Here is a 12371-nt window from a genome sequence, read left to right as displayed (position 1 = left end):
TCTAAGTCAAAAATTGCGGCCACAGGAGCCTTTTAAAGATTTCTGGAGACCTGGAAGATTTGGACCTGCAGGATCATACCTGGAACCTGAAAGTGACTTGAACACCTGTATTTCATATAAGGATGTACTACTAGAGGATTTTTTAGTATTTTGGTATGATAAAATGCTTTGTTTTAGTCAAAAAATATTTTTGCTCTTTACCTGGTTGACCTTGCCAGGTTTGCTGGCATCCTGTGCCCGCCAGGATGGAGATATTCAAAAAATTCCAACTCTCAGTTATGTGTCATACCCATACTTAAAAAGTCAAGCAGTTTGGGCTCTTTATCTTTCACACACAGAAAAAAAGATAGAAAAAAACGGATGGAGGGCGTTCAACGCCCCCCCCCCCCCCCCCCGACCGTTAAGGGTTAAGGACATACTTACATTATAGGACTTGATTATAGAGGTTTAAATTCGATTATAATATTGTACTTTGTTGTCCTAGGAATCAGTATACAAAAAATCAGGTCTATCGGATAATTTGATCATATAAAAATTTGTTGTTAAAAAGTGAAAAATCAACATGTTAAAATGAACGTACGGACATTCTGGTAACGATTATAGAGTTACTACGCCTTCTAAATTGTACCTAACTACTACAGGGATCACCATACAAAATTTGAAATCGATAGGACAATTCTAACTGCCTAAATTAACGAAAAAACCTATCCATCACGGAAGTACGGACGGAGGGACTGACCTTAATTATAGAAAAGCTTCGCTTTTGGTAAATTTCTTGCAACAAAGCAAAAGTAAGATTGGTATAAAATACATTAATATAAATGTAAAAATTGTGTGAATTTGATGTGTTTGTATAATTTATTTTATCACTCTGCTGCATTCCAGAATACAAAATAAATTGTTCTTCATTTGTTTCCATAAGTAACTAGAAAAGAGGTGGAAACGGCTACTTTGCTGCATTCGAGAATACAAAATAAATTGGTCTTCATTTGTTTGCATAAGTAACCAGAAAAGAGGTGGAAACGACTGCTCTGCTGCATTCGAGAATACAAAATAAATTGGTCATTATTTGTTTGCACAAGTAACTAGAAAAGAGGTGGAAACGGCTGCTTTGCTGCATTCGAGAATACAAAATAAATTGGTCTTTATTTGTTTGCATAAGTAACTAGAAAAGAGGTAGAAACGGCCGGCCATTACGACTCTTAAAATCTACAGTAGACATAGAAATAGACCTTAAGACTTACTGTACTTATGTGTAGTCAGTGGCGTGCACAGCAATTCACCAGGGGAGTGTCAAGCCTTGGGGGAGGGGGAAAGGGAAGCATTTATGTAAAATCAGACAAATAATCATGACTTTTATTAAATATAATTATCAAAAGTGATAATTTGAAGAAAAAAAGAGAAAATTATGTGTCTTATTTTTTGCGCTTATAACCTGTAAATAAAGCACATTAAATACTACTTGCCTTTATTCCTCTATAAGCCTTTAACCCTTAATGGTCCAGTTTCCTATCTCATTTTCTGCGTGTGAAAGATAGAAAGCTATAACTGAGTGACATTTTTAATATGGGAATGACACATAACTAAGAGTTGAAATTATTTTAATATTTCCATCCTGGCGGGCACAGGATATCAGCAAACGTGCAATCAATTTCAGGATTATCCTGCAGGTCATGATCCTCCAGCTCTCCAAAAAGTCTTTAAATCTATTTCAGTAGTAATGTATATCAAAAAAATATTATGAAAGTTACTCAAGTTCTTAAAGAGACAATAATGCAAATCTTAATCATTAAATCACAAACCCACGACCATGGCTCAATACGTAGCACATCCAATAGTCAACAGGGAGGTGATCGGTTCGAATCTTGTCCACCAATTACACGAGGATTTTTCTAGATGATCACTTGAAAATCAAAGGAGATACACCATACTATATATACAATAGAATACATTTTTTGTCTTTAACTTTTTTATTTTATCTCTCTTAATATCTAGTCTATGTTTGTTTATTTTCTTCATTGCAGAATATTCAAGCATTTTCCCCATAGTGTAATATTATTTAAATAAGTATTATGTAACATTTATAAAAATAGTCGTATAATATGAAATTTTAAAATCTGAGGTAATAATTAGTGCGATATAATTGTTCTATTCATCTGATTTTTAGAATATTAGTACAACAAATTGCAATATTATAAGCAAAACATTCCTATAATCAAGTCCTAAAAGTGTAAGTATATCCTTAAATATTATCCTGTATTCAATCCGTTTTTCTTTTTCAGATCTGACACTCTACAAGTGTTAGTGTTGGTTTGTCTTACAGTTTCAGAGCTTCGCTTTTATGGATGTTATTATCTAGTTTGTTGTTGATTTAAGAAGTGATTTTGATTTCTACATTTTTCTATCCAAAAGATTAATGACAAAATGTATCTTTAATTAAATCAATTGTTAACTAATAATAAAGTAAATTATAAGAAAATTCATAGTTTAATTTAGAAATTTAAGTTTCTTAACAAATAATAAATTTAGATGAAACAGCTATTTAAACCCAAATTTTTGCAAGTGTAAAAAAACCTAAATTAACAGTATATGAGTTTAATATTGAATGTTCAATCTGAGCCTTAAGTAAAAGAAGCTAATTTTAAGAATTTCGAACGAGTTTAAGTGTTAGAATTTAAAACATTTAATGTTTAATTTGAGCCTTAAATATACCAAGCTAATTTTTAAGTATTTTCGATATTTTGCATAAGTTATAACTGTTATGTAAACAATAACACTAGAAATACCAAAAGGCCAAATACAGTAATGAGCAATATTTAATAACAAATTTGAGCCTAAATTACAACAAGCTAATTTTTAAGTGTTCCCAATGAGTTTAATAATCCTATATTTTGCATAAGTTATCACTGTTATGTATACATATAAACTATAAATACCAAAGTGCCAAAAACAGTAATGAGCACTTTTTAAGTTTAATAATGAATTTGAGCCTAAATTAAAACAAGCTAATTTTTCCTAGTATTACTGTTATGTAAACAATAGTGAGAATCACGAACGAAGATAAGTGTTCCTAATGGTATTTTCTTATGTCAGGCTTATGTAAGCTTTTAGTTAAGTATCCCTATGAAGTTTCTAAGTTATTGTTAAGTATTCCTAAATGTAGTAATGTTAAGTAAGACTTAGGGAAGCTTTAAGGTACCTTATGAAGTTTACTAGGGGTTCCTATTTTGTTCTTAGTTACATTAAGTTAGGTCAAGAAAAATCAGGTTTGATACACGAGTACCTTTTTGGTTATGTCTTAAAACAGCCAATTGTTTTTCTAACTAAAGATTTTTAAAAAATATTTCTATCTTTTTTAAGTTTTTGAGCACGGTTCCTTGTAAATTCTGCCACATACATCCTATCTGTGTTATACATAATAGCAATTAACCATCTAAGGCCTCTTTAAAGATATTTTTTTTTATTTTCATAATTATAAAGAATGGTTACTTCAAAATATTTTTTATAGGGTGATTTTTTTAGTAGAAAATATGGTAAATTAACCTCCCCAATATATATAAAAAACACAAATCATATTCAAATATTGGAAATGGGCAGGTGTGCTAAACATTTGCAAATTATTTTTTTTTGTTAAAATGAATGAACAACAAAATAGATGTAATTATTTGATTCTACATTTAAAGAGCTATAATTCAAATTTTATTACAATGAGTACACTTTTAGTTATTTATAATGTTTCTTTTTTTCTATTTATGTAGACGAAAAAAACTTTACTCTAATTAAGACTTATCTTTCATATTTTTTAATTTAATTTTTTAATTATTTAATTAGGGTTACATAAAATTACTTAGGTATACTTAACATATAAAAGGTATCTTATCTAGTTAAGTCAGGTAGAAAGCAAGTACAAATTCTCATTCAATCCAGGGAGGGAGGGATCATTGGGCTTTCTAAAATATTACATTAGTCCCCAAATTTGTATTATAACGTTTTCTTATTCAATAGCTTAATAACTTTTTGGACTTTTTTTCGAAATTTAATTGGTATGTTCATTAATCTTAATATCCAGCCGTTTCAACCACTAATTGTACAGTACAAGGACATCCAAGCCTTTTTTATATGGGGGGGAGGTAGATCAAAATTCAAAAATTTTGCCTAGGTATCCCAAAATTCAATTTGGGCGGGGTATCAATTTATCTACTATTGTCTTATCCCTTTAGATCCCTGATTTCATCTACAATTAACTGATTGATATATTCATTTGTGTTCCTTCAGATGCGCTAAAATCCGTATACTAAAGTAGCAGGATGTTTGTTTGTCTGTGTGTCTGTCTGTGTGTCTGTACCAAAGGATCTCGCTAAACGCTGAACCGATCGGGTTCTCCTTAATATGTAGATTCTAATGGTTTCTGGGAAGGTTTATGACTATTTTGGGAGAGGGTACAACAAACCTCCCAAGAGAAATGACAAAAAATCGAAATATTTAAAATATATGGGAGACTTCATTGTAACATAAAGAGAATTATCGTAAAATAAAGAAGTAATGTAGAGACTTTAACAAATAAAAACATCTAAAGTGCCACTAGAGGCCTTTAGGGGCGTAGCTGCTATTTTAGAAATAAAGTAAAAGTGAAGTAAATACAATGGTCATAAAAAAGAGATATAATCAAGGATGTTTAAAATATCTTGCTAGCTTCTGGAATGAATAGGTTTCTTTTCATGGAAGCTTCTTATATGCCATTAGTTATATTTAAAAAAAAGGAAACTTATTCTTGCTTTAAAAAAACTTTTAAAGATACTAAAAACTGTTTTCATGCGTAGTTCTTAGTCCAGTCCTACACACACAGACAGACATACACCATATCTTTTGGCTATCCCTCTAAAGATATTAGATTTATATGAATTGCTTCAAAATGTTTTGTACAGGATGATTTTTAAAAGCGAGGCTTTTCTATAATTAGGGTCGGTCCGTCCAAGATAGATAGCTTTTATTTGTTAATTTAGGCATGTTAGAATTGTCCTATTGATTTCAAACTTTGCATGATGATTCCTGTAGTAGTTAGGTACGATTTAGAAAGCATAGCAACTCTATAATCATCACCAGAATGTCCGTACGTCCATTTTAAACATGTTGATTTTTCTACTTTTTTAACAACAATTTTTTATGTGATCTAATTATCCCTTTGATCTGCTTTTTGCTATATTGATTCCTGGGACAACAAAGAACAATATTATAAGCAAAGCAACTCTATCAAGTCCTTAAAATGTAAGTATGTCCATAAACATTATTCTGTATCAAGCAGTTTTTCAACAAATTTACTTACAATTTTGCTTCGACTCGTATGCATTTATATTCTGATTATTCAGTTCTGACACTATACAAGTGTTAATGTTTGTGATTTTTTCAAATTAATTTCGTTATTGGTATAAGCTGGTAATAAATAGCCCATTGACCCCTCTTTCTCTATTAAAATAAAACATGTGATGTTTTATTAGCAATTTTTTTAGCACAGTAAAAAATGTTTTCAGTGTTCTCTTTTCCCTAAATCAACACTTCATAATAGATAGGCGAAGCATTGCCGTAAAAAAATGTAATCAAAAATAAGTCATTTAAAGCTGTCATTCAAGATTTGAAGAAATAAAGGAACACCAATAAAGAAATAATCAAGTAAGAATTATTAAAAGGTATAATCTAGATACATACTCCCAAATTCAGCCAATAGGAATACAGGGGAGGATCAATCTACCATATATTGGTTAGAAAGTAAACAAAATTTGGTTAGAAAGAGCAATTATCCTTTGATATCATTCGCAAAATAATTCATCTATAAATAGTCTTTCATAGGATAAGCCTTTGCTTTGGTCATATGGTTAAAAAATTTCTTCCCTCGCATGATTTAAAGCATATATGACATAACATATATAAGAAGTCATCTTTAAATAGTTAACTTTCTTGGGATAAAGTTACCTCTTTGGATATTTCTTATTAAGTTTCACAACTTATTGGGCCCGATTTACCATCTAGATCTACTATATCTATTGGTTCATTATACTATACTTTTGTACTTTCTTGGTAGAATATTTTTTTAAAGGTTATCATTTAAAACAGCTAACTGTTCTTTTAGCTAAAAAATCATAAAAATTATATAGCTTTCATTAGTTTTTAAGTAGTTTCTATTCAAGTCCTGTCTGTGTTATACTTAATAGCTACAACCCCTCTAAGCTTTAAAGTTGTTAGATTTATAAAGAAAGGTTAAAAAAACGTTTTGTAGAGAGTGATTTCTTAGCTTGGTAAAGGCACCATGTAAAATATAGGTAAAACACATGACATATAATCAAATATTAGAAATAGGCAAGTGTTGAACCTATGATACTTTTTTGTTAAAATGTATGAACATCTATATAGATGTTAAAATTAAAATCTACAAAGAGCCACATGTTAACAAATTTTATATGTTTATTACAAAGAGTAGCTTTTAGTTCTATATTATCTATCCTTATAGTTTGTTTTTCTATTATAGTAAAATTAAAAATAATCCACACAAAGTTTTGTTGAAAAAACATCAAATTGTCATCCTAAGAAAGAATTTTATTTCTTATTATTTTTAAAATTAGTTAAGGTACCTTTTTTTTGATAAGATACCCTAGGATTTTTGATGGAGAAGTGGATCAAAAGGGATGATTCATATAAGGTAGGGGCATCGAAAATAGGAAGGGGATTAAGCTACCTTTACATAAATAGTTAGGGATTCCTAAACCTTTCTTTGCAAAGAAAGCAGGTAGAAATTAATAGGGAAGGGTGGTGGGGGGGGGGGGGGGGGGTTGATAAAGGTTACTTTCAAATTTATGTAAGCTTTTTTAGTACAACTTTAAGGTAGGCTTACATTAAAGTTAGCGACGCCTAAGGGTTCTTAATTCAAAAGAAAGCAGGTAGAGGTGGGAAGAGCTTTGACATCCAATGAATAGATATATAAGATCTAGATGGTCTATCTGGCACCAAATTCTGTCATACATATAGAGGTGTAAGACAAACCCTTTTGTTTATTTGTAACTGTATAAGTTTCATTTTGATAATTTCAGCAACAAAATGTTTAGATGATATAAATTTCTGAAATGCTTTTGATTATTTAGACGTATTTGTTTAAATTCAATAATTTGGGCAACAAAATTTTTAGATGATATATTTTTTCCTGATTCTTTAGCTTTAAATACTCTAGGAAGTAGTCCTATAGCCAAAAACCTGCTAAAAAGCACTCCAATTACCATGGATGTTTCCTTTAGAGCAATAAGAAATTAACCCTTACAGATTGGGGGGGCTAAATTAGCCGCCCCCCTCTAGTTTTTTCAATGCCACTTGCCTTCATTACATCATGACTTTTTAAGTTTAGTAATTATACATTTTTATATAAGCCAGTGCTTTTATTAAGTAGTAGATGTAAAATTTTTCATAGAATTCAGTTATGCAATTTTTAAAATAATTAAGTTTGTTTTTTTTAAATTAAGTTGATCTTAAGGTACCAAAATGCAACAAATAAAAGGAAGAAAATGGGCATTATGAACAAAAATAGTAAGATCTTTAATTTGACACCTTACTTTTTGAATTTTGTCAGGTAATTATTGAAAAAATTTATTTTTTTAAACCCACGAGAATAAAAACTTTGAACTTAATTTTATCATAAAAAATATGGGTTCATATATACCTTTAGAATCAGAAAAATATTACGAATCCATTATAAGCAAAATTGAAAAAAAGTAAAAAAATAAAAAATGGCCTAATATATTATTTTGTACAAGCAACACTTTCTTCATCCCCTCTTTACCCCCTCTTTACCCCCTTCCCATTTTTATTCTCAAAATAAGAAATAAGATGGTTGCCTGTATAATATAACATAATATTTTTATATAATACCTTTTATTGTAGTTTATATACTATAGTGTAAACTTTTTATTTCAATTTTGCTTAGAATGGATTTGTAATATTTTTCTCATTCTAACAGTATATATAACGCCTATTTCTTATGCCTGGGTAATGATAAAATTAAGTTCAAAGTTTTTATTCTTGTGGGTTTAAAAAAATCGATTTTTTCAATAATTACCTGACAGAATTTAAAGAGTAAGGTGTCAAATTAAAGATTTTACCATTTTTGTTCATAATGGCCATTTTCTTTCTTTTTTTTTGTTGCATTTTAGTACCTTAAAATCGACTTAATTTAAAAAAAAAAAATCTACTACTTACTAAAAGCACCGGCTAGCTATAAAAATAAAAGTAAATACACCTTCTTTGGTGCCACCTAACCGACTTTGACCGGGCGCCATGACCGACACAGACTAGATATCCTTATAAGATCAACTCTTGCCGACATATAATTACTAAACTTAAAAAGTCATGAAGTCACAACTCTCTATCTTACCTACAAAAAAATGACATTGAAAAAAATAGAGGGGGGGGGGTCAATATGACCCCCCCCCCTGATCTGTAAGGGTTAATAGATAATTATACTTCTTAACCCTTACAGATCGGGGGGGGGGGTCATATTGACCCCCCCCTCTAGTTTTTTCAATGTCATTTTTTTTGTAGGTAAGATGGAGAGCTGTGACTTCATGACTTTTTAAGTTTAGTAATTATGCGTCGGCAAGAGTTAATTTTATTAGGATATCCGGTCTGTGTCGGCCGTGGTGTCCGGTCAAAGTCGGTTGGGTAGCACCAAAATTAAAAAAATTCTAAATAAATCTTAATTTTAACTTTTGTGTATAAGGTAGAAACCTAAAATTTTTTCTGTGAATACTGACATATCAATGACCTTATGTTATGACAGTTTGACCGCACCCTGACCGACTTTATGACCGATTTTTGTCCGGCTTTTACTACAGACATATATCATGAATATTGTGGCTTCTATTACAGCTAGAGACCTATAATTTTTTTTGGTAAATTCTTGAGCAACAATAAACAGATAAAAATATGAATTGGCGCCGCCAACCGCCGTTTTACCACCGTTACCGCCGAAAATGGCGGTTTCTGTTATTTGCCGTTTTTCGGCGATGATCAGAAAAAGTATTTTTTTTGTTATGAAAAATAAAAGTTCGTCCTAAAATTTGATCATCCTAGCTGCAAAATTGGCTGCTCTACAGCTGTTTTAAAATTTAGCGGCTGGCCGCTAAAAATCGGTTAAGGAGGGGCCTGACCGCTATGACTAGAAAAAGTAATTTTCTCTAAAAATACACATGAACCACCAGAAAAAAATTTTACGTCTTTAACTGTAACAGAAGCCGAGATAGAGGGGGGGGTCAACATGACCCCCCCCCCGATCTATTAAGGTGGGAATTGGGGCCCAATCTGTAAGGGTTAATATGAGAGTGTTGACAAAAAGTTACTGCTATATATCTTGAATAGGAGATGAGATAATCATATTTTTCTACATTTTTGTCTTTGAAGGACAAACTGACCGATAGACAAACATTTGGATCTAAAGAGTAGCTTCACTACTAAAAATTATTTACCCCTTCATCAAATGTTGGTAAAGATTTTATTGTGAGGGTAATAAAAAAAATTTTTTTTCAAAGCATTTTTAGGAAGATAAACAACCATCCCTCCCCCCCCCCCCTTCCCCACATATTTTGACGTCCTCACTTTTGTACAAAAATCTGCACAATTTTTAACCAATAATATGGCCGAATTATTGCTACATTGTTTTCCTATTGGCTGCATTAGAAAATGTGTATCTAAATGTCATATATCTATTCAATTAAGGCAGGTTCCTAAAATCTAAAATTTTAAAAATAACAATACTAATAAGATTGGGAACATAAATGTAATTACATAACAAATTTAATTGAGAGAATGCAACTTTGTACTTCTCTTTTTAAAAGCGAAGCTTTTCTATAATAAGGGTAAGTCCGTCCATCTGTATCTGATAGCTCATATTATTAATTTAGGCATATAAGAATTATCCTATCAATTTCAAATAATGTTTCCTGTAATAGTTAGATACGATTTAGCAACTCTATAATCGTTATCCAAATGCCCACATGTTAATTTTAAACATACTGATTTTTAAAACTTTTTTTATAAAAACTTTAATTATTTAGTTATCCTATTCATCTTGATCTTATATTTAAATAATGATTCCCAAAAAATGTGTGTATGTCATTATCCTGCATTTAATCAATTTTACATTATAATTGTTTACAAATTTAGAGCTTCGCTTTTATTGATGTTGTCATTCTTGTTTAGCAACTCTCTAATAAGAAAGGAAAAATGCAAAGAGTACATCCAATAGACAAATTCATGCAAATAGATTGTTAATTTTTTTCTGTTGTAGTAAAGTTAAATTTAATCTACAATATGTTTTGTTAAAAAAATGTATCAAATTGTCTAGCTAAGAAAGAATTTCATTCATTATTATTTAAATAAAATAAGGAAAGCCTTATTTATTCTTAGGGTATCCTATCTTTTACAGAAAAGTTAGGAAGAGTTTTTATAAATCAGCTAAACAAATGTTATCTTTAAAGTATTAAAAACAAGATTAAGGGAGAAAAGAAATAAAATGCTATCTTTAAAGTAGCAAAAACTAGATTAAGATTAATGGGAAAAAAGGAAAAAAAACGTAAGATACAAATGTACAGCCTCAATCATGATAACTTTTAAACCCAAAATGAAGAACACTAAGGGGGGGGAGGTGGGGGGAGGATTGGCCTAGTGAGTGTTAACACAAAATTAAGGTACACTTATTGGGGGGAATCGGTTGAAAAGGGTAGATATAAACAATTGGGGGGAAAAGAGAAGCAGTAAGTAAAGTAAAAGAGAGAGGGGAAAAATACATTGGTGGTCCAGCCTTATAATGTCATGAGGAAAACTAATAAGAGTTAAGACAACATCTTTTCCAATATCATTTTTAAGCATATTTTCATTTAATGTTGAAATTAAAATGAAGATAAAAGATAAAATAAATTGTTTTCAAATCAATCAGAACCTTTTCTATTAAAAGCAATTGAACCAAAATGGCTTTCTCAAATACTAAATTTCCCCTAAATGTTTCAGATGGACAGACATAAATTTATATTATATAGTAACTTTGCTAATAAAAATCTTTTAAATCCACGATATTAGTAGAAAAAGGTTTAAAATATTTTTTTAACAATTTAATATCAAAATTTTATAACAAAAGTTAATTAATCTTCTTTAAATTCTTTTAGTTTGGAAAGAGGTGCAACAACAATATGATTTAGCACAGCAAAAATGGCCAGGCCTACTGATTTTGTCCATTCTTAAATTCCCTTGATTCCCCTCTTTTACTTTTTTCTCTTTGCCTTTATGAACTTTTAATCATACAAAGAGTTCATTTCTACAATTCTATTCTTACAAATAATGCAAAGAGAACTGTAATTTATTTATGAAATACTTTTTTTTTAAATCCACGTTATTTTACATAAACAAATACATAAAGGATAAGTTAAGAAAGATTTTAAAATATTCCTACTTTTTATTGCAAGTTGATGTAATAAAGAAGGTTTAGTACAGGCTTATGTACACTTGTTTATGAGAGGTTTATGTAAGGCTAAAGTATGCCTATCAAAATCTTTACTTAAGCTTGACATTACTAAATTTAAGGGTAGCCCATCTCCCCCAAACTAAAGTAAAGCTTAAGATACCCTTATTTTTAAAGGGTCCCTAATAAACCGTTTGTGATTAGCTCTAATAACACTAGAAATACCAAAGTGCCAAATACAGTAATGAGCAATATTTAATAATAAATTTTAGCCAAAATTAAACAAGCTAATTTTTAAGTATTCCCAATATGTTTAATAACCGTATATTTTGCATAAGTTATAACTGTTATGTATACATATAAACTAGAAATACCAAAGTGCCATAAACAGTAATAGCATTATTTGAGTTTAAGAATGAATTTAAGCCTAAATTATAACAAGCTAATTTTTAAGTATACCCAATGAGTTTAATAACCCTATATTTTGCATAAGTTAAAACTGTTATGTATACAAATACACGAGAATTACCAAAGTGCCATAAACAGTAATAGCAATATTTGAGTTTAATAACGAATTTTAGCCTAAATTAAACAAGCTAATTTTTAAGTATTCCCAATATATATAATAACCCTATATTTTGCATAAGTTATAACTGTTATGTATACATATAAACTAGAAATACTAGAAAGTAGTGAAATCAATATCCGGGACTAAAAACAGACCGTCCATACATTCTAGCTAAATTTTTCAACAACAAAAAGGTTTCAAGCCAATAAAAACATTTTTTTTTACATTTAAAATTGGAATAGGTCACTTGTTGGTTTTAAGTATTATGTATTATTTTCTCTATGAGATGAATAAATCATTTTTAACACAACACAT

The sequence above is a fragment of the Acartia tonsa genome, chromosome 11 (assembly GCF_053477335.1).
Source record: "Acartia tonsa isolate MP-2025a chromosome 11, ASM5347733v1, whole genome shotgun sequence".
In the NCBI taxonomy this organism is placed as follows: domain Eukaryota; kingdom Metazoa; phylum Arthropoda; class Copepoda; order Calanoida; family Acartiidae; genus Acartia; species Acartia tonsa.
This window is presented reverse-complemented; position numbering follows the sequence as displayed.